Genomic DNA, 24,299 nt, shown 5'->3' with positions numbered 1-24,299 from the left:
TTGAGCTTGCAAACAGCTAGCTTTGTTTAATGTCCCCTACCACTGCACACCTGATGACACTCATGATTTTATCGCTCTCTATTTTACTTCCCTTTCACACCTCTCTTTTGAGCAGAAGAATCATTGCCTGCTGCCACTCCTCAGACAGAATCTAATCCTACCATTTCACTACCTTTGTCATTCACTCTCTGAAGCTTTTCCAGTTTGATTACATTCTTTTTTGTTTTCCAGATGAGGATCAGAACTGCACATAGTATTTCAGAAGTTAAATGTCATGGCCTAACACACATCTATTGACTGATACAATGATATTCACTTATTTTCTCTGTTGCTTTCCTAATAATTCTTAACTGTATACTTGCATTTTTGCGACCTCCTAAGCACAGGACTGACATTTTCATAGAAATATTTAACTGCTAATTATCAAGCTAAGTGAAATACGTGAAATAAAAATTTGTTTTCATATACAGCAGTTTACATTTATCTTCACCGAATTTCATCTGCCATTTTAATAACCAGTCATTCAGGCCACTCATATTTAATACCTTTAATAACTTAGTACGATCAGCAAATATACCAAATAACTATTCACTACTTTTCCAGCACGTTCACATGTTCATATATATTTTGAGAAGCATGAATCCCAATACAAGTCCCATGGAACTTCACTCATGGCCTCTTTCCACGGTGAAAACTGACCATAAAAAGATCACCCTCTTCTCCCATACTTTAACATTTTTTTAATGAATGCAGGAACCTTCCTCTTAGCCAGCTGCACTGTTTTCTCTGTGTTTCCTCTTAGCCAGCTGCACTGTTTCCTGCAGTGTTTGGTGATATTGACACCATTAAATACCTTCTAGTTCTTTAAAAAAAAGTATTACTCTAGTTTCAACTGATTTGCTCAGTACTGACTTAATGGTCTACACTCTTCTTTCAACCTCCCTCAAAGTCACTTTAAAATTGGCAACATATTTGCAACCTCACACCTCAAAAGCTATCAAAAGAGTTTTAAACAATGAGTTTCACACCAGTTACCATTTTGACTATTTCACCTCTGAGTGCCTTTAAAAATCTTACATATATGCCATCTGGTCTTGATATTGTCTTCATTTTGTTTTGTACCACCTCATACTGACAGAGTAAGGCTTCAGATGAGTTCCCCCTAGAGAAAAATTTGTGTGTGAGAATCCATCAAAACCCTTCTACAGCAAAAGCAGAATTAAAACGTTAAGACAATTTTGTTCCTATGACTTCTTCCAAGTTCTTCTGTTTTCCTTGCTTATGTTTTGGCACTACAGACTCTCTCCCAGACTTCCTGCTGCTGCTATTGTAGAAATAGAACATCTTAACTGTTATGTTTCTTACAACCATTTCTGTTAACAAATCTCTTATGTGTCTTGCAATGGTTTTGATTTGCCTTGCTGTGGATATTTTTTTAAATTTGTATTTAGTCTTAAGAAATTTACAGTCGTTACATTTTCCATAAAAATCTTCAGCTATGTGAAGGAGATCTTGCTCTCAGCAGTCTCTGATACCCTGCTGCTTAGCCATGCAGGGTCCCTTTTGCCCTTTCTTGAGCCTTTCCTGCTAAGCAGGATGTATTTGCTCTCTGCCATTAGTACAATATCTTAAATAGTCTCTGTGTCATCTGCCATGACTTAACTCTCTTACTGATTCCTTCCAGATCGTTCCTTACAGGAGTCCTTGTTTATAATTGTCCTTTCTGAAGTTGAGCACAACTCTGGGGAGATTTCTCGGCTTCTGCGGGAAGGATATTGAATCTAGAGAGAGATTAATCTGAAGTATTTTGAACAACACCCACGTGGCTTTTGCTTCATCTCTGATGGGATCTTCAACTATGCAGTCCATGAAAATCAGTAATTTAGTTTTAGTAGCCTTGTAAGGAAACTTACTGTAATGTACGTAAGTGTCACTCTGTTCAATGTAATTTTCTTTCTAAGACTCAATCTTGTCCTTCCAAATCATTCCTACAGTTTTGCCCCGTAAGTCTGTCATCTCAAACCACAGGCTTGAGTCCACCTATTGCCTTTTCCCCACTCTTTAGCTAGACTCACATCTGATCTCAATTTAAGTGTCAACCCTTCTTTACAGTCTCCTGTATTCACAAGGTCTCCTTGGTTCCTCTTAAGGATGAACCTTCTTCTTACACCATTTTTGCAGTTATACGTGAAAATATTCCCTTTCAGCTGCTCCATTAACTCAGGGAAGGTCACTGCAGAGATCCTTGTCTGCTGTGCCAATGCTGTTGAACCCCTGCTGTGGACACGTATTAAACAAATCACTCTTAAACCCACAAAAGGATAATGGTAGTTAAAAGCAGTCAACATAAACTGACCTTTCCCTCCCAGCCACTCTATAATTTATCATAGAATCATAGAATATTTTGGACTGGAAGGGACCTTTAAAGGTCATCTAGTCCAACCCCCTCTGCAATGAGCAGGGACATCTTCAACTAGATCAGGTTGCTCAGACCCACGTCCAAATTGACCTTGAATGTTTCCAGGGATGGGGCATCTACCACCTCTCTGGACAACTTCTTCCAGCATTTCACCGCCCTCACTGTAAAAAATGTCTTCCTTGTATCTAGTCTGAATCTACCCTCCTTTAGTTTAAAATCATTACCCCATGTCCTATCCCTTCAGGCCCTACTAAAAAGTCTGCCCCCAACTTTCATATAAGCCCCCTTTAAGTATTGAAGGGCTGCAAGAAGGTGTCTCCAAGGCCTTCGCTTCTCCAGGCTGAACAACCCTAACTCTTTCAGGCTTTCTTCATAGCAGATGTGTTCCATCCCTCTGATCATTTTTGTGTCCCTCCTCTGGACCGAATCCACAAGATCTGTGTCTTTTTTTGTACTGGGGACCCCACAGCTGGATGCAGTACTCCAGGTAGGGTCTCACCAGAGCAAAGTAGAGGGGCAGAATCACCACCCTCATCCTGCTGGCCACACTTTTTTTGATGTAGCCCAGGAGTTGGCTTTCTGGGCTGCTAGCGCACACTGCCAGCTCATGTCCAGTTTTTCATCCACCAGAATCCCCAAGCCCTTCTCTGCAGGGCTGCTCTCAGTCCCTTCATCCTCCTGTCTGCATCAATACTGGGCGTTGCCCCGACCCAGATGCAGGACCTTGCACTTGGCCTTGTTGAACCTTGTGAGGTTCACATGGGCCCACTTCTTGAACTTGTCCAGGTCCCTCTGGATGGCATCCCTTTCCTCAGGCATGTCAACCACACCAGTCAGCTTCGTGTCATCTGCAAACTTGCTGAGGGTGCACTCAATCCCACTGTCTATGTCATTGATGAAGATATTAAACAGTACTGGTCCCAATACAGACCCCTGAGGGACACTACTCATCACTGATCTCCATTCAGACATCGAGCTGTTGACCACTACCCTCTGACCATGACAACGCAGCAAATTCCTTATCCACTAAATAGTCCACCCATCAAATCCATATTTCTCCAATTCAGAGAGGAGGGTGTCATGGGGAACCATGTCAAAGGCCTTATAGAAGTCCAGACAGATGACACCTATAGCTCTTCCCTTGTCCACTGATGTAGTCACTCAATCATAGAAGGCCACTAAGGTGGCCAGGCAAGATTTGCCCTTGGTGAAGCCATGCTGGCTGTCTCAAATCACCTCCCTGTCCTCCATGTGCCTTAGCACAGCTTCTAGGAGGCTCTGTTCCATGATCTTCCCAGGCACAGAGGTGAAGCTGACAGGTCAGTAGTTCCCAGGGTCTTCCTGGGGTTTAGATCATGTTAAGCCTACAGCTTCTTTCCCAACATCCTTTAAATTTTCCTCTAGAAGCTCCTGTCTCCTTTTCTTCTGTGACAGACACCCAGAGGGTCCATGTCCCCTGACTCCTTGTAAGGGACAGGTGACAGTCATTTGTCTTAAACATTTCTTGGTACTGAGGAAACAACAAGACTGTATAAACATTTCTTGGCACAAAGGAAACCACAAGCTAGAGAGCAGAGCTCTGCAGTCAACCTGTAGCCCAGCAATGACACCCACAGCCTGGTGCACTCTCTCACAATCTCGATGGCGCAGGCACAACAAAGATTTGGCTGGTAGTCACGGAGGCATGCGTGGTGGACTGGAGACACCACAAGATCGTAGCATGGGTCTCCATTGCCTTGACTACCCAAGTTGGAAGTGGGCGGATATTTTGGGGACTTGGACTGCATAAAAAGGCACCATCAGGAACAGAAGTGGGGAGACCTCCATCACCAGGCTGACAAGCAGGGAGACCCCCCACCACCCAGATGAGAAGCGGGGAGATCCTCACCACCAAGACACCAATAAGGGTGGGAGACCCCCCATCACCAGGACATTGGCAATCAAGAGGACCAATGGGACATCACTGGATCCTAGGGTGGTGATACCTTCTGTCTCTGTCTCTCTCTCCCTCTCTCTCTTTTCTATCTTGCTTTTTTTCTCTTTGCGGCTAGCAATTTATCTTGCTCTTTCTCTTTCTCACCACATTCACCTCGCTTTGTGTACATAGTTTGATGTTGTTAGTCATCTAAATAGTTCATCCATAGAGTTTAAGTTTCATGTTGAATCATTTTGTACAATCAGGTAAACTTCTCCCCTCCCCATTCCCTTTGGTTTTGTGACTTGCTTGGCAGACAGCAATTTCTTGAGTTTTCGCACAATCGTTTCGGTTTTGTTGATGTTTGTGCTCAACAAACAATTTGATTCATCATTTGGCATCGTTTCACCTTAATCTACTCCAAGGGGTTTTCGAGCTTTCCACAACCTCCTGCACTACCCAGGGTAGCTTGCTGGTTGGGTCATGACACTCCTCCTCACTGTTGGCTAGCAGACAGCCCTGATACTGGATGATATGTGCTACCTCACAGTCAGCAGGCATATTTGCGTACAGCTGTCGCACAGTGGGCTCTGGTTCTGCCAGATGCCTGAGCAACTGCCTCCTACCTTCAGCGGGAGCCCCAGGACAGGGCCATGGTTGGCCTCCTCCCATCCCTCCCCAGGCAATACCCTCCCACACCAAAACTGGCATGGTTATCTTGTGGACAGGTTTTATTTACAACATCATTGGAAAGACTTGTATGGACCAAGCATGTATCCCATCAGAGAAAATAAATCTGTCCCTTGGGGATATTCATGCCATGTGACACTTGGGGCAATTGTTTCTATCAGGAGAGGGACGCTTTTATAACATCATGGTGATCACCAGATTTTTGCAATCTTTTGTTTCTACTTTACAAAATAGCTATGTTAACATATCCCTGTTTTTCTCATGAATGATGGTGGTCCTTGTCTTTAAAATATTCACGTGCTGAAAGTATGTCTCATAGAGACATTCAGAACTATCAGCTTTTTGTTTTGCATGCCTCATCATTTCTAGCATATTGGTTGCTTCAAGATAGCTTTTCAGATGCCAGATAATGAAACACTGCACTATTCTAGAATCACTTCTGCAGGCACTTCTTATATACACAACACCCATAAACCTACAAAAGGACCCATCAGTCACCATAATGTCACCTTAGTTGAACAAGATCTGCTGGTCTTGTCAAATGTTTAGCCTAAGATAATGAAAAAAGCACAAAATTTTTATTGTTTAATGAGATAATCTAATTGTCTCCTCTGGTTTTAAATTTATGAAAAAATATTTCAGTACTAATTATTTGTGAACAATTTCTGAAATTCCAGTAGAGTTTTATTATCTTGTGTTGAAGTGTTATCTCAGGGGAGTATCTGCATAACATACAGACATCGGCTCAATTTATATCACAATATTGAATACTTACCTAAAGATTTAATTATTTAAATCTACAAAAATCAAGAAATCTGGATTTACCCCACTGCCACTGGTAGTAGCATAAGACATTATACATGTGACTGCATGCGTGCACACTTGCACTGAAATTTACTTTCCAGCGTGAAAACCCCAGTAAATGCAGAGCTGTAAACAACAGCATGTGATTGATGGGAACAATGATTTGCGGTGCCCTTTTCCAACTACATTTGTCACTTAAATTAGGCCTCCATATTCGTATATGTTTATCATTTTTGCATTACACACGCTGTGTAAAACCACTTCTGGGACCAGGTCATTATTTTTCATATCTATCTGCTGTATTTTTCTCAAGAAAATTGTGCATTGTTTCAGGTGGGTTTTGTACAATAAAAATTTCACACACAAGCTGATCTAGAACTCAGCATAGCAGAAAAGTATTTGCAAGTAGTAACGAATTATTTCACTAGATTTTTATTGGGCTATTTTCAAATATAGATGAATGCACTCTGTTCACAAAAATAAGAGCTTTTCCTAATATTATTATTAGATAATAATGGAAGTGATCAAATTATCATTCTGAAATTTTCTTATTGTTTCAATAATGTCGTCCCTTCTTTAAGCAACTCTGAATATTCATCTCAAAAGAGTAAGCTCTCCAATTTTAAAATACAGGTTATCCAAAGAGGGAGCAAAACCAAGCCCATGCAAGTTGTGTGTTCAAGTATGTTAGACCAATGACAAAAAAATGAAATCACAATTAAAAGACTGTAAGCCAACCATAAGCTAAAATGTGTGGGAACAAAACACAGCCATCATTCTTTAACAGATACAAAGGTTTCATTTATCCATTGCACCAATGGAACTTGACCACTAACTTTCTTTAAAAGAGTCAAACCATGAGATGATCCCAAGTTTTGTCATATGAGGGAAGCTAACATTCACTTAATTATTTCATTTTTGTGATTTCCTGACAAACTGTAAAAGCTATTTATGGCTTCAGAGTCACAAGCAAAGACAGAGCTCAGGTCTTTCTCCAAAAAATACAATAACATGAGCATCTTTTGCAGTAACAGGACTTGTGGCACTTACTTCAGCAGAGCTGGCATTTCATTCATCAGCAGGTAAGGGTGCGCATGCGTGCACACACACACACAAACACACACGCATACACTAATTAGTACATTAGAGCAGAGCAACACATTTTTAAGATATCTGCCCTTTACAAAGTTAGCCCACAGATTAAAAAAGGCTTGAATTTTCCATTTTTTTGTTGTTGAAAGATCATTTTTCTGTTAGTGAGCACTTAATAGGTTCCATAAATCAATGAAAATAAAGAAAAACCTATTCAGCATTATAAATCATATACATATGACTGGATTTAAGATGAATGTTTTAAATGAACTGGGAATCACATGCTTTACTTTTCTCTTAAAATTACACACAGGCTAATGGACTAAGAAAAAAGGAAAAAAAAATTTTATTCAAAACAGCTCTAGCGTTGAAATGTTCAATAACTTGATAACAAAACACTGCAGTAGATGGATAACAACGACTGGTTTTAACTGTAAACTGTAGATTGTTCTAAGGAACAAGCTCTTATTCTGTAGCTTCTCAAATTGTTTGTGATCAAATAGTATCAACTTCATGGCCTTGTCAGTATGCTAAAACAAACAAAAAAAACCAAACAAAAAGCCCTAACACACATGCACACCAAAAAAAACCAAACCCCAAAAAACTAAACCAGTTTTTGAATAAAATGAGAGAGCTGACAAAAGGTCTTTATAATTTGGGAAACCACCATTATTAGGCTACATTCCTTTCATTATTAAACATCGAAATCTTCACTTGCTAAAACTCACTGATAATAAAAAATCTATCCCATTATATATTTAGATTTCTTCATGTGGATATTAAAATAAACTATGTTCTGAAATCAAGAGTTAAAATACCTCCTCTGGTTTTCCATACTTATTTGCCTGTATAAATATACTTCATTTTACAAATTACAGTATTTATATTAAAGCTTTTGGTCAGCAAATCATTACAGCTTAAAACAAACAAACAATTCCTGTGTTTTGGTTCTGTCTTTAAATCATTTTTGGAGATAACGAAAACCAGCCAAAATGAGTGACTGCAAATAATATAAACAACAGATTTATTTAGAAAAATAAACTGAGAATGCTGCTTGTCTGTTAGATTTCTCGATGAAGTTTAGACAAATGGCTAGAAAAATTTTATGTCAAATACATATTACAAATTACTTCTTTAACAGTAACTGGGACTATAATGTCAATGTTCAATAGGAGCATTTTGGATGTATAATTCAATAGACTAAAATTCTTGGCTGCTAATATGATAAAAAATGGATGGTATTAAAAAAGATTATATCCCCTTTTTAAATACACTTATCATGTTGATGCTTTTCATATATATACATATATATGTATATGTATGTATTTATTTAAACCTAAGAAAGGACCCTAGTCCTTTCTATGAAGAGATCCCCATAGTGAAAGAGAGCACAAATGTTTTTCTTCAGTTCTAACTTTTAAATTCCTTTTGGAGCCCCATCAAAATATAGCTTGTTGTGGTCAAAAATCTCCTGGGGCCATCTGTGCAAATGGTGGCGCACATCATTACCCTGAATGGAAGTGACAGTGCAAATACTAGAAGTGCATTGAGATGCAATCTCTAACAGCTGAACTTCTTCAAAGTTGGGTGGAGGACAGGAGAGAGCATCCTTTTAAGCAATTTAACATCACCGATGCCCTGTTCCTGTATGGCTTTGAATATGTACAAGGGATGACAGAGGTCTTCTTTCCCCACAAACAGTAACATTCCTCTCTTACAGTAAATGCATTCATTTTCTGCTATCACCTAAATGCTTCATTTTTCCTTTTGGCTACATATGGAAATATTTTGGGATGCTGGCTGGACCCATGCAAAACTCATTGTTTGTTACTCCGGTTGCTCAGCACAGAACTCAGATGTCAGGCTTGGAGAGAGCAGTTTCTGCAACGGGGCAAGACATTTAGTCCTCTCTATTCTTCTTTCCCACTAAACGGGATTTAAGGCTGTGGCTTTTGCCAGGACTCAGCTTGTAGCTGTCAGATCTGAGAAGGATGATTCAATGCAGATTACACTCGTGATCCGTTGTGCTCTGACTTGAAGGGCTTTTCCATTCTCCATGGAGGGTCAGGTTCCTGGTTACTTCTCAGATCTGGTCTGCAAGAAGTCACAATGACGAATCTGATATGCAAGAAATTATCTGACGTGCCTCCAGATATAGATATTCGTTCAAGCCTGAAGGTGCTCTTAAAAAGAAAAGACGACAAGGACAAAGTTATAAAAATGTTACTTTAAATAGATAAAGTTAATAGTAAACAAAACAGAATTTTGAATGATTGTTCCATTTTTTATATAAGCAAGAGTTCAAATAATTATGATATTTTGAAACTTGACCTTTCATAGTTGTACTTTATTATTGATAAAAGCCTTGGTTCTCTGCTGGGGTAAATGGGCTTAACTTCAATGATGTCTTTGGAACCACATTATATTACATCACCTGAGAAACTGATCGTTACTATCCTAGGTCTCAGAATATATGAGGATCTTGAAATTATGATTTTTTAATCATTTTTTTATTATTCTTTTTAAGAAGATTATCCTTCTTAACCTACCTCACATAACAGTTCAGCTTAAAAACACGCCTTAGGGCACAAAATGAAACAAGAACGCCTGAGATTTAAAAATAAAGAGCTATATGTTAAGCATTTGAAAAAACCTCTAAGAATTCAAGTCTAATTTAACTTGTGATTCTGGATTTTAATCCCTGTTCTCAAACTAAATAGGAAGTGAATTCAGCAGAAGTTTCTCACCTGATACGTAAGTTTCCTAATCACTAAAATACTATATAAAATTTTGATTTTGGACTTTCACTTTCCCTTTTGTGAAACTGCTTTAATTTGTATAAATCACTAAAATAGTCCTAGAGTCAGTGAAAGAGAATAATACTCCAATCTAGTGCTGAGCTTCACTGAGTCACTGGATTTCCTTACTTTATTTATTAGACGAGATAAAGCAACATCAAAAAGAGAGACCTTGGGATACTTACCTGTTGGTAGCTAGGGCACTAAATTGGGTTAAATGATTAAATTCACACCTCCTGAGCAAAAAAAATGAGAACTTCCTCTTCCAGTGTTGGTGATTTACATCCAGAGCTACATACTGCAAGGAGGAGGAAAATTACTTCTTTGCCATTAGTTTTATGAATTTAGCCCTTTACTCACACTTCCTCTTATTTCATATTGACTGGAATGCTTCAATTTGATAAAGATTGACATGGGGTAGGACAGAATTCCACTTCGGCAAGGAAAAAAATAGAATCTGAAGCTGGCGTGCTGTGAACCCTTTTTATTTTTTTCCCCACAACTAAAACAAAATATCAGGTATTCAGGGAAACTTAATTAACATTCAGGATTGTAACAGTGGCCCAATGTAACCCAACAGTCTAGCAAACATGTTATAATAAATTTATGATAAAATTGGCCTGCAAGGAAACTTTTTCCTAGTCAACTGTTTAGGATTTGGCTCATATTATTAATGAAAAAGATGAGTATCCTAAACATATGTTAGCAGCTTATTTTTTAACTGAGGACAGTCTTCATATCACTAGAAATACACAACCTTTTTTCAGCTGTCACAGTTTCTGGCTTCAATTACATTTGGGCTAATGATTCGTGTATGTTAATACCTCACAAAAATCACAAAAAAAAAGATGGTATTGCCCTTGAACTCAGCTTAATGCTCATGAAATAGGATAAATATGGTACAACAAACACATATGTAAAAGTAATAATGAATAATAGTAAAAAAAAGAAATAATACAATTAGTATTTGTTCTCTGTCAGAAAACAGTTGTCCCTTAACCTTATTCTGAATACAGTACAACACAATGCTGAGCAGCTGTATACATGAAAAGCAATATAATTTTTTTCTTTTCCTCCATGTTGCAATTCATAAACATATTGGGTATCATGCTGACAAAACCAGTAAGTGGTATATCAGGTATACCTGCATTCCTCTAGCATCTCTCTAACTCAGTCATCAACTCACACAATTTGGTTCATTCCCAGTCATACAACCACATGGCATCCACCTTCATTTCATCAACATTCTACCAAAGAAGAAAAGCCCACCTTTTGTTTCCTTATGATATCTCTGCTAAAAAGCACAAACTGCACCACTGTGAAAAATGTGATGTACCTCTCCACATTAATAAAGGATTTGTTCAAATTAGAGGACTATGGTTAAGCTTGCTCGGTGAAAAATTCAGAAGGTGGCAATGCCTGCATTGAAAAAAGAAGCAGTTCCTCTTGCCACCCTCCAGAAAAAATCCATAATTACGAATCATCATTGTACACATGAAGACATGAGGCACAGAGAGAAAATAGGCCAGTCATTGAAAAAAAAAGTGTCTACTAATTACAGAATCCTATCCTGAACTGCCTAGTTCTTAATTCTATAGTATTCACTATTTTGAGAGCAAGACTTTACATTCAAATCACTATATTTAATTAATCATTACAAAATCCCTTCATTATACCATACTTTGTCAAAATCTTCACTGTGAAAAAAACTGACCTTACTAGGGAGCTAGAGTTCAGACGATTTACAGGAGACTGTTTTGTTCACTCACATCCCTTCTCCTCCCTTTCATTATTCTGACAGTGTCATTGGGTCATTCCCTTCCTTCTACAGCATCAGTATTTAGTTCCAAAAAACAGAGACTCAGAGAAACCAATGTCATTGTTTTCCCCATTCAAAACCAGATAACTACTCTTCTATAATAAAAAAATATTTTACTTCTTTGCCACTATTACCCAAAAAACATCTATTCCCTTCTCTTTCCTTCTGTTTGTTACAATTTTCTTAAAAACTGAAAGTGAGTCCAGTCCAATCTACCATGACATACTCCTCCTCCTCATGGCCATGACCATAGTGTCACTGCACAGAGTGCTATGCAGAACACTGGGATGGAAAATATTAAGACAAAAGGCTACTAAAGGGAACCACCCTGTCACCTCAGAACTATGGGATGGCTATGCATACACTGGTTAGCATACATTGAACAGTGATTTACAGGTTTGGTACAAAACAGGAGGGGACATTTATCCAAGTTTAGCTGAATAAGCAATACATTTTGTTTTAAAGATACTTGGATACAGAGATACTCGGGTTCAACTTACAGTATTTAAAGAATAATAAATGCAGTTTGATTCTATAGTGGCATAATAGGGAGACATCAAGCAAATTATATAGAATACATTTATCAAATTTGAACTGATGAGTGCAGTGGTGACTGTCAATGATCAAAGAAAAGGATATTTTAAATGCAACTTTCTGTGCTGGGTCTAGTGCCTTTTATTGAGAAAAAGAAGAAAACAACCAGGAAATGCACTTCACATTCAATTGAGAAAGAGAGATTTACTTGATTAATACCAAGCTATATAATTTCCACATCATTTTAAGAGTCTGATAAAAGCACCTGAAAAACAACCCTAATTAAAATCTCCATTATTTGGGCTAGTTTAGCACAGACAGCATAATTTGGATATATGTTGTTACCTGTCATAAGTACACTAGCAGTCAGAGCACATGCCAAGCTATTAGTTGTACTCACATATTTAAGAGTATAACAAATGTTCCTAAGGGAAAAAAAAAAAATCACATAGTAATAAATCCTCTTAAACATAGTACACATGTTTTCTAGATATTGTTTAAAGAGTAATGACATCTGTTTCAGTTACTCAGTTATACCTGAAAGATACAGAAATATTTAGATTCATATATAGACTTTTATCTATATTACCTTAGGGTTTTTATTCCTTTCAGAAAAGATGCATTACTATGCTAATTCCTTCAATGAAAGAAAGAATTATTGAAAGGGAAGGGAATGTTTTTGTAGAGGTTTTTTTCCTTGTTGCCATTGTCCAAGAAATCCCCATCATGACCCCTGGTGTACTTTTTTCTTAGGTATAAATTTAAATAATGGATTTCAGAAGACACACAGCTTCAGTCAGAAGGCAGGACACTTCAAATAAAATTGTGTATGTTTTATGATTAAAGGAATTCTGCTGAATGCAAACCCAATGTTTTTACCAAGCATTTTATTTCTCCATCAACATTTTAACTATATAAGCCAATGTTAGCATTTTTGTTTTCTGTGGTATAGCACTGTTGAGACATCTTTCTCTGTAAAAACTAAAACAACCAAATCTAAACAACACAGAATGTTATCAAATCCACCACCACACTTCTTTGTAATTCTTCCTATATTTTTCCTCTGAAGCTTCAGGATACTTATTTATGTGTGATTGCCTCATCATACTGTTTCAGTCTGTAAATAATTTATTTGCCAATGAGCAAACAAGAATTCCCAATTGCTTATTGGAAATTTTTCTTTTTCTTTCAAAGCTTTGAAAGGATTGTAAATAGCATGAAAAATCAAAATACCTAAATTTATACATTTTCATTTTTTTCCTTTACACATTATAATTCATTTATATGTTGACAGCATGTGTTAGCTTCTACAGTAGTATTACTATCATCTTGCTAACCTCTCCTAACAACACTTCCCTAATGTGATTATCAAGTCCTCTGTTTTTCCAGCTTTGATATCTCTAGTTTTCTCTAAAACCCGTTCTATATATAGTTCTATAAAGATAATCCTAAATAGAAATCTGTAAATTTTATCAGAGAATACATGACAAGAGCATTTATTAAACACACTTTTCCAACTGAACTCATGCTGCTTAAATAATGTATTTGTAGAAGTTCACTGTCTTTGTGTGTTTGCACAACAAAATGAAGACGATCAGAATATTGGCTCTGAGAACTACTCTAGAATAATTTTTTTATAATGAAAAATTAATGGTAACAGAAGCATGCAATGAATGTCAGGAGCATCGTGCTTCTCAATATATGAAACTCATAAAATTTCCTGTTTGTTACTTATGAACTGCTGGCCAAATCACTGTGGTGCTTGTCTCAATAATGTCCCAAACAGTTCAGATTTGAAAGAAGCAATCTGTGGGACTGACAACAGGAAATTAAGCCTTTTTTGTTGATACCACTATTTTCCAACAGAGCTGAAATCTAGGCAACCAAAGTTACCAGGTGATATCTTGACACCATGGAATTCAATAGCTTACATTAGGTGTTGTCATGATGAATGCCAAAAATGTCAAAACTCTGACTAAAAAATGCTAAAAGGGGAAAGAATGGCACTGGAAAATGTTCTAATGATGTATCCTGGGAAACTCTGGCAGCCTTGTTCACTGGTCAGAGGCACCTTATCTGGTAAGAGAAGTATACATAAATTTAACTAGAGAAGTAAGATCTTACTTCCTCAGCATGTACAGAAAGGATATATAAATAAAATTCCTCAAACATATTTTTGGCTGAGACAATACATTTCTGTTCACCATTTTCAACCTTTGGAAAAATTTTTATCATGTCATTTTTTCTTGACATGACCTTCTTCCTTTTCATTTGCCTTTTTGGTCACTTATCCACCTAGATGATGGAAAACAGTTTTGGCAATATCTTAAAGCATGTCTTAAGACAGATTTGGTTATGCCAAATATGAATACACTCCTAGGAAGCCTATTTCTTTTTTCATTAGTTTCTGGATGTGTTACAGTACATCTTTCATGAGACAAATATTCACAAAATAGTTCTGGGATGGTGTTTTTTCTTCATTTCGTCTCTGGGATGCATGTTTACTAGCTCCCAGAAAAGCTATTTTCTCAAAAAATTAGCTTTGGACTACATTTTATCTTGGATTTGACTAACATGCACAGAAAAAGCAAGAAATGATCGAGAAGAGGAAATCAGCTTTTTTTTGTGCCAGACTATGATATAAAATTCAAGCTATCTTTCATTTCAAAGAACAAGGCATGGGTCTTCCTAGTTTTCATTTACAGTTAGGCCTCTGATGTAGATTTGCTTAAAAAGCAAGGCGAAGTACACTTAAATGCTTGCTTATCAATGGCTGTAATAGAATATATTTACAAATATGTAAATATAAACATATACATATATTTATACATTATTTATATATCCTATGTACGTGTATACACATAATGCATGTATATATATTAATTCTCTCTTTCTTCTACTAAGCTGGGTTAGCTACAGGACAGATCTTGGAAAATATCCACAAGGCTGCAGCCAGTTAGACTGCAGTTTGCATGGTCACATCCAAAGCCACAGTTCAAGCGGCCACTGCAGTTGTACCAACAGCAGTGCCTGAGCAACCAACATGAAAACTAGATAGGGTCTGTCTATACAGAAGCAGTCACATTTCAGCTTAGTTACATCCCTAGAAGAAGTATGCTAATGGTACTACTGAAATGAATTTGATGTACTGGCAGCCACTCTAATCTCTTGTGATGGTTCTTGAACAGTCGTTATCAATTGGTTAGCTATAAGGTCTTTTAATATAGAAATTATTTAAGTATTACTTTATGAGAGATTAGTGAAATAATTTATACCAAGTGCTCAGTGGACAATAACTAAACCATAAAGCTAGCCTTGCATACGAGGCACTTAACTATGTAAAAGGAAATTTGGGTCCACTTTCTGGTTTGGCTGAAGATTTCCTTTGAGATCCAAGCAATACTTTTAATCTACATGTTACAAATGAACAGCATTTTATTTGACATTTGACTCTGTCCTTTTCACTCTCTACAGATTTCTGCTTCTTCTTTTAATAATGTAAACACTCTGAAACACTCAACTTACATGCACAAACACTGAAACAAGAGAGTTTTGATGCTTGTTGAGGTCTCTCTATACTCTTGAAACAACAGAACCAAATAACCCTACTTTGCTAGTGATAAACAAAAACTTTCTTCTTGCAGCATCCTTCTGCTGAATATCAGAGGAGTAGGTATGCATGGCTAGGTAAACCCCAGGCTTACTGCCACTTTCCCAAATAGAGGCTCTGTATCTGAGATGCAGATATAGAGAATCTTCTATAGTGATATGGAAAACAATATAGTCCAGGGAACCCACCTGTTCATTCTTACTGCATTTTTTTGGTTTAAAAATACCCTTTTAAACATAACAGCTAGATAATATGTGATACTATTTTAATCTTTCTGCCCTTATTTTTGCCCTCCTTTTCATTCTGAGTCAAAGCAAATTTCAAGAATTAGCTTGAATGAACAGCTATGTCAAATGGAGGTACAACAAAGATTAGGAAAAGAAAGAGATGCAATAGACAGCTAAGTCCCTAACAGAAATAACTTTCTACTTCTAATGATTAGTGAAAAATTAGCTAGTAACACACTTTGGGAGTTGGTTATGAAGTTTATCTTAGTTTAACACAGGCAATGCCATAGCAAGCAAATAATGAAACAAAAATATTAAGTATGGAGTAGCTTTGCATTTGCAATGAGTTGCCAAAGAATGTCACATCCAGAATATAGTGCTGGGAAGTTTCCTATCAATGCTGTACCTATTACCTCTTTGCTTAATCTAAGGACCTTGCCATCACTGCCTTCTTACATTCTAGTTGTTGGCAGAAACTAAAACAGTTGGAAGGTCTAACAGACTAGAAAAGACACCACCACCCCGCACCCCATATGTGTCAGTGTTTTTTCTGTAAAAATTCAGATTTCCTGTGGTTTACTTTTAAATCAGTTGATTCGTGAAGCTGACTATATAACAGAAAACAGACTGATAATACAAATCCCTCTGAACCTAGACTCACTGAATAAAAACAATTTCTTTGAGTATATGGCATAATCTACATGCCAATGCAAGAAAAAACTTTTATCAGTCAGTGAAAAGGACATTAGTCTCAGGACAAGTGAAAGTTCACACAGAATAGTTAAATGCTTTAAAGGACTTGCATCTGCTATTACTTAAAAATTTCGAGTTTTATGTTTCACTTTTTAGAGTTTAGAGGGTTTTGTATAATTACATCTCTTAACATGACATGCAAATGGTTTGAAAATCATCCTCCCCAGAGTACATCTTCCAGTTGACAGGTGCAACCTCTTCTCATTCAGCCTGGAGCTAGAAAGGATGGGTGACAAGTGAGCTGGCAGCTCTCCACTTGCTTATTTTTAAAAAAAAAAAAAAAAACACAAAAAAACCACAATGTATATGAGTGAAAGAAGCCATATAGGAGACAATGTAACTATCAATATTTCTGCTTTCTTTCGACACTTACTGATCTTTCATCTATTTCAAATTACTTAAGCAATCCAGCAGCCTTGTAGGATTAGGCCTACTTTGCAAGCCAAAAGGACTTAAAAGACATTAGAAAATGTCTGTAAATACTTTGGTGCAATCTTTATGCAGGTTTGCCTATTGTGGGATGAAATTATTTATGATTCTAGCTGACAACATGCTGTTCTTTAACAAGTGCTTTACAGGATTTACTTTTTCCTCTATGATTTGGCACAAATATTTTTCCACACAGGAAAAAAAAAATAATTTCACTGCCAGTAGAGATACGGAGGTTACTGAAACTACATTATCCTGTTGTTCCTAAACATAGAAATGTGACTAGAGGCTCACAATGATTAATTACTATTCTGGTTAGTCAACATACTCAAATTCAAATTTTTTCTTTACAAAAGAAAAGGGTTTTCTGTGATGCTTCTGGACACTGGAGGCTCTGTCTTTGTAGCTAGGAATAGGGTTGCATCTACTGCTGGAGACTTCATGCATTGTGAAAGAAAAATACTGAAACTTCTATACATCTGTTTACCAAGACTTGAGGAAATCATGGTATCAGGAAGAAATTGAATGCAAACAGCAAAAGATATTCTAAAAATGTAACAATATATTCTTAGATTGGAAAGTGAAAAAAAAAAAAACCATGGCTAAACATCAGTAAATTACCTAGCATCTTCATATGCCTTGTACTTTCAGCAACAATATGCATGAAAGAGATCAACCTGGCACGACATTTACATTGAAGATGAATGAAAGAATCTCCTTATGGAAAGCACTGTGTAATTTCTGGGAATGTTGAAATACAATTAATGTAAACCCTGGTAAAGAGCTCTGATTTGTGAAGTGGTACATACTCTACTAGAATGAGGTTGTTTTCTAGATTATAAAAATACACATAGAGGAAACTGAAACTTTTGCAAATATACAACATTTTGATGCAAACTTTCATTCTAAGTGATGTCAGCTTCTGTTTCAACAGCTTCTTTAAATACCAATATATAAAAGAAGAGATGCTCCTGTGCATCCTCTCTTATAATCTACTTATTAGCTGTCTCATTCCCGCTTATCCACCACTCCAAATATAACAAACCATATGCAACTGATGTTGAGACATCAGTTCATCAGAAATATCAGTATTAATCTTTTTCTTAGGCATTCAGAATGATGTCTTTTAATTTATTTTGAGTAATCCTAAAAATAAGCTTCCAGACTCCTGTCATGTTGGTGTGATATAACACTATATTTGAAACAAACACATAATTTTGGATATCCCTGGAAAAAGGCAAGGAAAATAAAGATCAAGATTTCAGCTTCTCATTTTGCAGATCTGCCATGGGTCACTTTAATTCTGTAGCGTCTTTAGCCATTTTAAGCTGAATGTGCAGAAGTCTAGACTTGTATGAAACAATATTTTTTGACAAATTTAGTGATCACTGTTTTTCTCCGTACAGCTCTAATGATGTATAATGTTATATACAACTGGATTGGACAGTCAAACACAAGCTCAGCAATAAATCTTACCTCCACCTAGCCTTTAAGGAACTTAATTTCTCTCAATTATTACCACAGACATCCCTATCAAAATCTACACATGTGAAAAATGTAGTAAAGAACTACCTTAAGTGCATAGCAGCATGTGGTGAGCTCCAGCAGGAAAAGGGGATGATTATACAGGCAGTGATCTATCCCAGTTTCAGATCTCTTTCCTTATTATAGGAAAAATTCAAAGCCATAAACCATCTCTGCCTTAGACCTTTAGTAATGTCCATCAAATATACTTAAAGGCTTGGCTCACAATGAACATAAAATCTTTTTTTGTTGTTGTTAGTTGGTTGCGTTTTTTGTTTCTTTCTCAATATCAACATTTGCAAACCTCAAGACCTTTGCCAGTGCAGACTGGCTTGCTGACTGAAAATTGCTGGCCATCCCTGCTTCAACACAAGTATCCATGCTCATCTGGCTTTGGAGTGGTTTGCTTAACAAAAAAGATACTCTCGCCAAAAAAAGCAGCTCAGAATTCAAACACAGCCCATTAAACTCTCCTGCTAATGCTATTCAGTGAAAGGTTACTAGCAAAACATGCGATCCAGTGCTTTGCACGTTAAGCATAGGCCTCAAATACAGAATTTGTCTGGCCAATAAAATACTGCATACTATTGGGCCAGCAATTCTGTGAGCTGTTCACCAAGGAAGTTAGTCATTTTGATGGACTGCCTTGAAGTTTAAAGCAAGAATAAAACCTCTGGATCTATTTATTTAAATCAGTGAGTAAGGTGTATAAGAAAGCCTGCTGCAAAATCCTGATTCCAATCAGAGCAGTGGTATATGCTGTGGGCTGTGTGGATTGGAATTATGTTTGAAATGCTGAACCTACTGTGCGCCCACTGAGTTGGCTAAGGTCCTCTCCAACACTGTTTTCCAAGCCACAGTTCAAACTAAGAGAGTTTGCAGCTCTTCAGATAAGTCACAGATGGTCCTCCGCATATTTGAAACATCTCTTCAAGTATTTCCTCCTCTGCACAAGACAGAAGGCCAAAATCACTGTTAATTCTTTTTCAAGTAGGATGGCCTTTCCATCTGTCATGATATACAGCAAAGACACTTGGCTTTGTTTTCTGTAACTGATGCATCCAGAAATGGTTTGCTCTTGCTGAACTAGTCAAAATTGTTAGAAGAGAGTACTTAATCTTGAAAAAAGATTCCCAAATCTTCTAAAGTTGTGCTGGTTTTGGCTGGGATAGAGCTAATTTTCTTCATAGCAACTAGTATGGGGCTATGTTTTGATTTGTACTGAAAACAGTGTTGATAACACAGGGATGTTTTTGTTACTGGTGAGCAGTGCTTACACAGAGTCCAGGCCTTTTCTGCTTCTCACCCCACCCAACCAGCGAGCAGGCTGGGGGTGCACAAGAAGCTGGGAGAGGACACAGCCGGGATGGCTGACCCCAAATGACCACAGGGGTATTCCAGACCATGTGACATCAGGCTAAACATATAAATCTGGGGGAAGAAGGAGGAAGGGGTGACATTCAGAGTGATGGAATTTGTCTTCCCAAATCACAGTTACACACGATGGATCCCTGCTTTCCTGGAGATGGCTGAACACCAGCCTGCTGATGGGAAGTGGTGAATGTATTCCTTGTTTTGCGTTGCTTCTGTGCATGGCTTTTGCTTTACCTATTAAACTGTCTTTATCTCAACTCACAAATTTTCTCACATTTATTCTTCTGATTCTCTCCATGATGCCACCGGTGGGGGAGTGAGTGAGCAGCTATGTCGAGCTCAGTTGCCAGCTGGGGTTAAACCATGAAAAAGTCTATAGTTACAGTTAGTTAAATGCACAAATTTCAGTTTTTCTGTATTTACTCTCTTTTGTACATCATTGTTCTTTAAATCCTACCCTACAGTCTCTTAACTTTCAGTTTCTGGTGTTTGAAATCAAGTAAATTCTCACTTACACAGAATCTCAATGTCTAACACAAAGCTACGTTTGCTGCTGTGACATTGCATCGGAAGGTGATCTCGTCTCTTGAAGTCATGGGAAATCATCACTGTTTTGATGCTTCTGCAGATGGTCTGAGGGGTGTCTGTGTGTCCATAGTGACTTCAGCAGTGTCCCTCTTTCCTTTCCATGGAACAGAGAGTGTAAGAATGAGTAACAATAGAAGAAACAAAACAAAACCACATGAGGTCCCAGAAGCAATGTGGGCGATCTCTATCAAGAGTCCGGAGGACAATAAACAGCCACATATCTATCAGAAAGGTTAAAAAAAAAAAAAAAAAAAAAGAAAAAAGCACCCTGAAAGCAGATAATCTTTGCTTTCTCATAATTATACTCTTTTCCTGTGTTCCTTTTTTCCTTTTAATACTAAAATGTCCAAAAAAGGAGGACTATTGTTAGTGTAGACAGACAAGAGTGCCCATCTAAGGCACTGACCTCATATCAGCAGTTCAAAAGACCAACTTACTTAAGGTGGGGCAACTTTCAGGGAAAGGAGAATTGCCCAATGCATATGACACTGCTGTATCAAATATGACAATGGGACAAATTAAATGTATTTGGTGAAAAGCAGCAATCTGGTCACTAAAACAAAACTAGATAAACGAATTTACACAGTAGGTTCTCAGTTGCCCTCGTGGTGCAGTAAGCCATATATAAGAAAACAAAAAAATGCAATACTATAAAATTTAAGTAAATTAAGTCATCAAAACATAAATACATTTTTTTGATGAACTTTCTTTAATATTTTTGTAGAGGCCTAGCATGATTTTAGACACCAGTGAGCAGAACCTGGTAAAGACAGCATGCACCTTGTGTTAGCACTGTGTGACAAAGCAATGCATCCAGAAGAAAAAGAGGAAGGAAAGCCTGCTGAATCCATAATTTGGATAATTCCATTGCAAATAGTTGAATATCAACTCTGCTCCAGTCACAATGCACCTTGTTTAGTTTTGGTGGGTTTTGGGCTGGTTGTTTTTTTTTTGTGCACAGAATTGTGCTTTGCACAGCGTAGTGGAGAGGTGAAGTACTTACTGGAAATTATTAGCTGATTAAAATAACGATGAGAAATAAAATGGTTTTGTGTTTCCCTTGCAAACCCAACAAGAGAAGCTGGAACTTTGGCCTGATGAAACTTTCTTCTACAGTTAATATTGAAAAATGTGTTAATCCTTAATATAATTTCTCCTTTTTAAAGTTATCTAAGAGCCTCTTAACTCTTAATGCCTAAAAAAGCCTCTAATCAAGAGCAGTACAAAAACTTTTAAGTGAAGAAAACTGGAAGAGCTTGCTTTTATTTCCAATACTTATATTTCATAGCCACAAACATGTCCTGGGACAATAAACTGGGATAATAAACTGAATCATCCATTTCAATAATTAGAAGTACATGCTTACTGCTTACAAAGAAATACTTAACTTTCAAAATACATTCACTAGATTAAAAAAAGGTATCAACTTGTAAGCATCACTAAAAGTAAAGATGCTAAATTTACCTTTGTAAACTGTGTCATAGTGTTTTTCCAATATGAAAACAAGGAAACAAAAACCAGGAAGAAATATAACAAGCTCTTAGCATGTGGGTATATAAATCACTGCACTAATCAGAAGTGTAAATCAGCGATCAACTGAAAGCTTATTGCTGATGTAACAAAATCTTCACGTACCATGGCAAACCTGCAAAGTATACAATGGACAAATGACAAGCTGACAGCTGACTTCTGAAAAGCCCTTTTCCACAACACCAGCCTCCATTTTGAGTGAAGTCTTACCACTCCTCCCACCAACACAGAGTATGTGCTGAACAGTAAATTGCTAGCTGCATCCTCCTGCAATCTTCTATTAAAAGTCTCAGTATAATTTTGAAATTACTTTTCCTCAAGAACCAAATTCTAGACTATTTTAGGGAATGTCTAAATATTCCAGCAGAGAGCAGGTGAAAAGACACTCAGCTGCCTTGTTGCTGCAATGAGCATCAGGTAACCGAGTCATCAAGAGAGTATGGATTTCCTTAAAAGGATGGAGAGATAAGAGGAGGGAAGTTAAAAAGTGTCAGAAGACTTCACCCCTCTTTGTGGCTTCGGAAAAGTCAGCTTCTGGTGTGGGACCTGAGAAGGAAAGTCAGGAGGTCAGAGTTTGGTGAAGTTATTGCTTGCCATTTTTGGTATTCATGGCTCTTGAGAAAGTGTGAAAGCTGGCACAAAGTGCAACCAGGCTAGTGGTCATGCTTGCAGAAGCAGCAGCTCAGAGCCTGGAGGAGCCCTAATGGGGAAGTGTGGGCAATTGGGAGGCTTTAGATGTCATGCCCCAAAATAGGGAGTGCCCTTGGCAGTACATCCGTAACTGTCAGAAAAACTGAAGAGGGTATGTGTTTGTGGAGGTTGCAGAGAAAAGTTCAATCCATCCTTCAGGCATAGGATACAGTAGATGAAAAAGGGATACTCTGTCCTCTCAGTGTGATGCTTATTGTTTTTCCAAAACACAACAACCATCCCAGCACTCGCTCTTTCCTCTCTCATGGCACCTCCTCTACCAAAATCTCAACGAAGCTAGAAGTGCAGGCATAAGCAGCTAAAGCAATAGTGCTCCGTACAGAAACACAGAGCATGCTTCAGACACAGGGAAGCTGCAAGTTCAAAATGCATCAGGCAGAGGAAGCAACTCCATTTGGATTTCTCTTATCTTTAGCAATGGGGGGCAAAAGAAAGTCTACAAACACCATCTCCTCCAGCAATTTGTAAATGTAGCACATCTGTCCTATGCTTGATTTATGAGTGATGAAAAACAATTGGATTTGTGTCAGCTAGGATATCTAAATGCTGCAAGGAATATCAGATTTCCGTTTTTCATTTTGGCCATACAACTCCACAGTCCATGTTTTACTTTCAGTCAGTCAAACTACACTGGTTTTCCTTCCAGAGTTACAATTAAACAGAATGGATACAAATGAACACTTTGGGCCCTGCTGGCTTGCATTGCTTGAAATAATGTAGCCTAGTGGCCACCTCAGATGGTGATGATAGTGGAAAAGTAAAACTGTCACCTTTCCTTTTCTTTTTGATGACTTGGACTCTAAGACCATTACTGTGTTAGCTATATTTTTCATGTTTCTAATGTTAATAGAAATATAGCAGTAGAGCTATATAGCAACTATAAAAGTGAACCTTCTAGCTTGCTTGTGGGCTGAAGTCAAACTATACAGTAGTTAAAAAAGGGGAATTATCTTGTTCACAAGGATTTTCTACAGTAGAGTTTAGAGGGGAATAATTCTTTCCATGTATCAGCCTCCCTCCTTTACCCCATGAATAGCTCCCATAAATAGGAAAGTTCAAATAGTGCAAACTGATTAAGAGTTGGCTGAACACTTAAGTAACTGATAAGAATGCATTAGCAATAACAAAAATGTGTTATTGTGCTTAGAGGTTTTAACTGAAATACAAGTCTTCTGCTGTTCAGATAGTAATTCTTTAATAAATCTATGCATAGAAGCAATTAGTAATAATTTTATTTTATTGCAGCTGTCAAATACTAGCAGTACAAAAAATAAGTGGGATGATGGTGTCTCAGATATTTTTTTTTTTCCCCTTTAAAAAATAGGCAACCTGAAAAAAGTAACATAAATCTTTTGGAAGAGGATCAATATGCTCTTGATCTTGATCAGGACAATACCACAAAGTTGTCCCTCAGAAAATTACAAGATTAAACTGAAAAAAACCCTTGTTTAATAGGATTTTTGAAATAACGGCCTGTTAACT

At 37.3% G+C, this 24,299-nt stretch overlaps 1 protein-coding gene across 3 annotated transcripts in view; it reads right to left on the bottom strand.

Annotated features, from left to right (window-relative positions):
* Nucleotides 1-6,244: 6,244 nt before the first annotated feature.
* Nucleotides 6,245-24,299, bottom strand: part of PRR16 (proline rich 16) — a 181,281-nt gene continuing 163,226 nt past the window's right edge. For all 3 annotated transcript variants that reach the window (XM_030004966.1, XM_030004965.1, XM_030004967.1), the window contains one exon: nt 6,245-9,103. The gene's annotated coding sequence lies outside the window, so the exon portion shown is untranslated. The remainder of the gene's footprint in view (nt 9,104-24,299) is intronic.

Source organism: Aquila chrysaetos, chromosome Z, assembly GCF_900496995.4.
Source record: "Aquila chrysaetos chrysaetos chromosome Z, bAquChr1.4, whole genome shotgun sequence".
Classification (NCBI taxonomy): domain Eukaryota; kingdom Metazoa; phylum Chordata; class Aves; order Accipitriformes; family Accipitridae; genus Aquila; species Aquila chrysaetos.
This window is presented reverse-complemented; position numbering and strand designations above follow the sequence as displayed.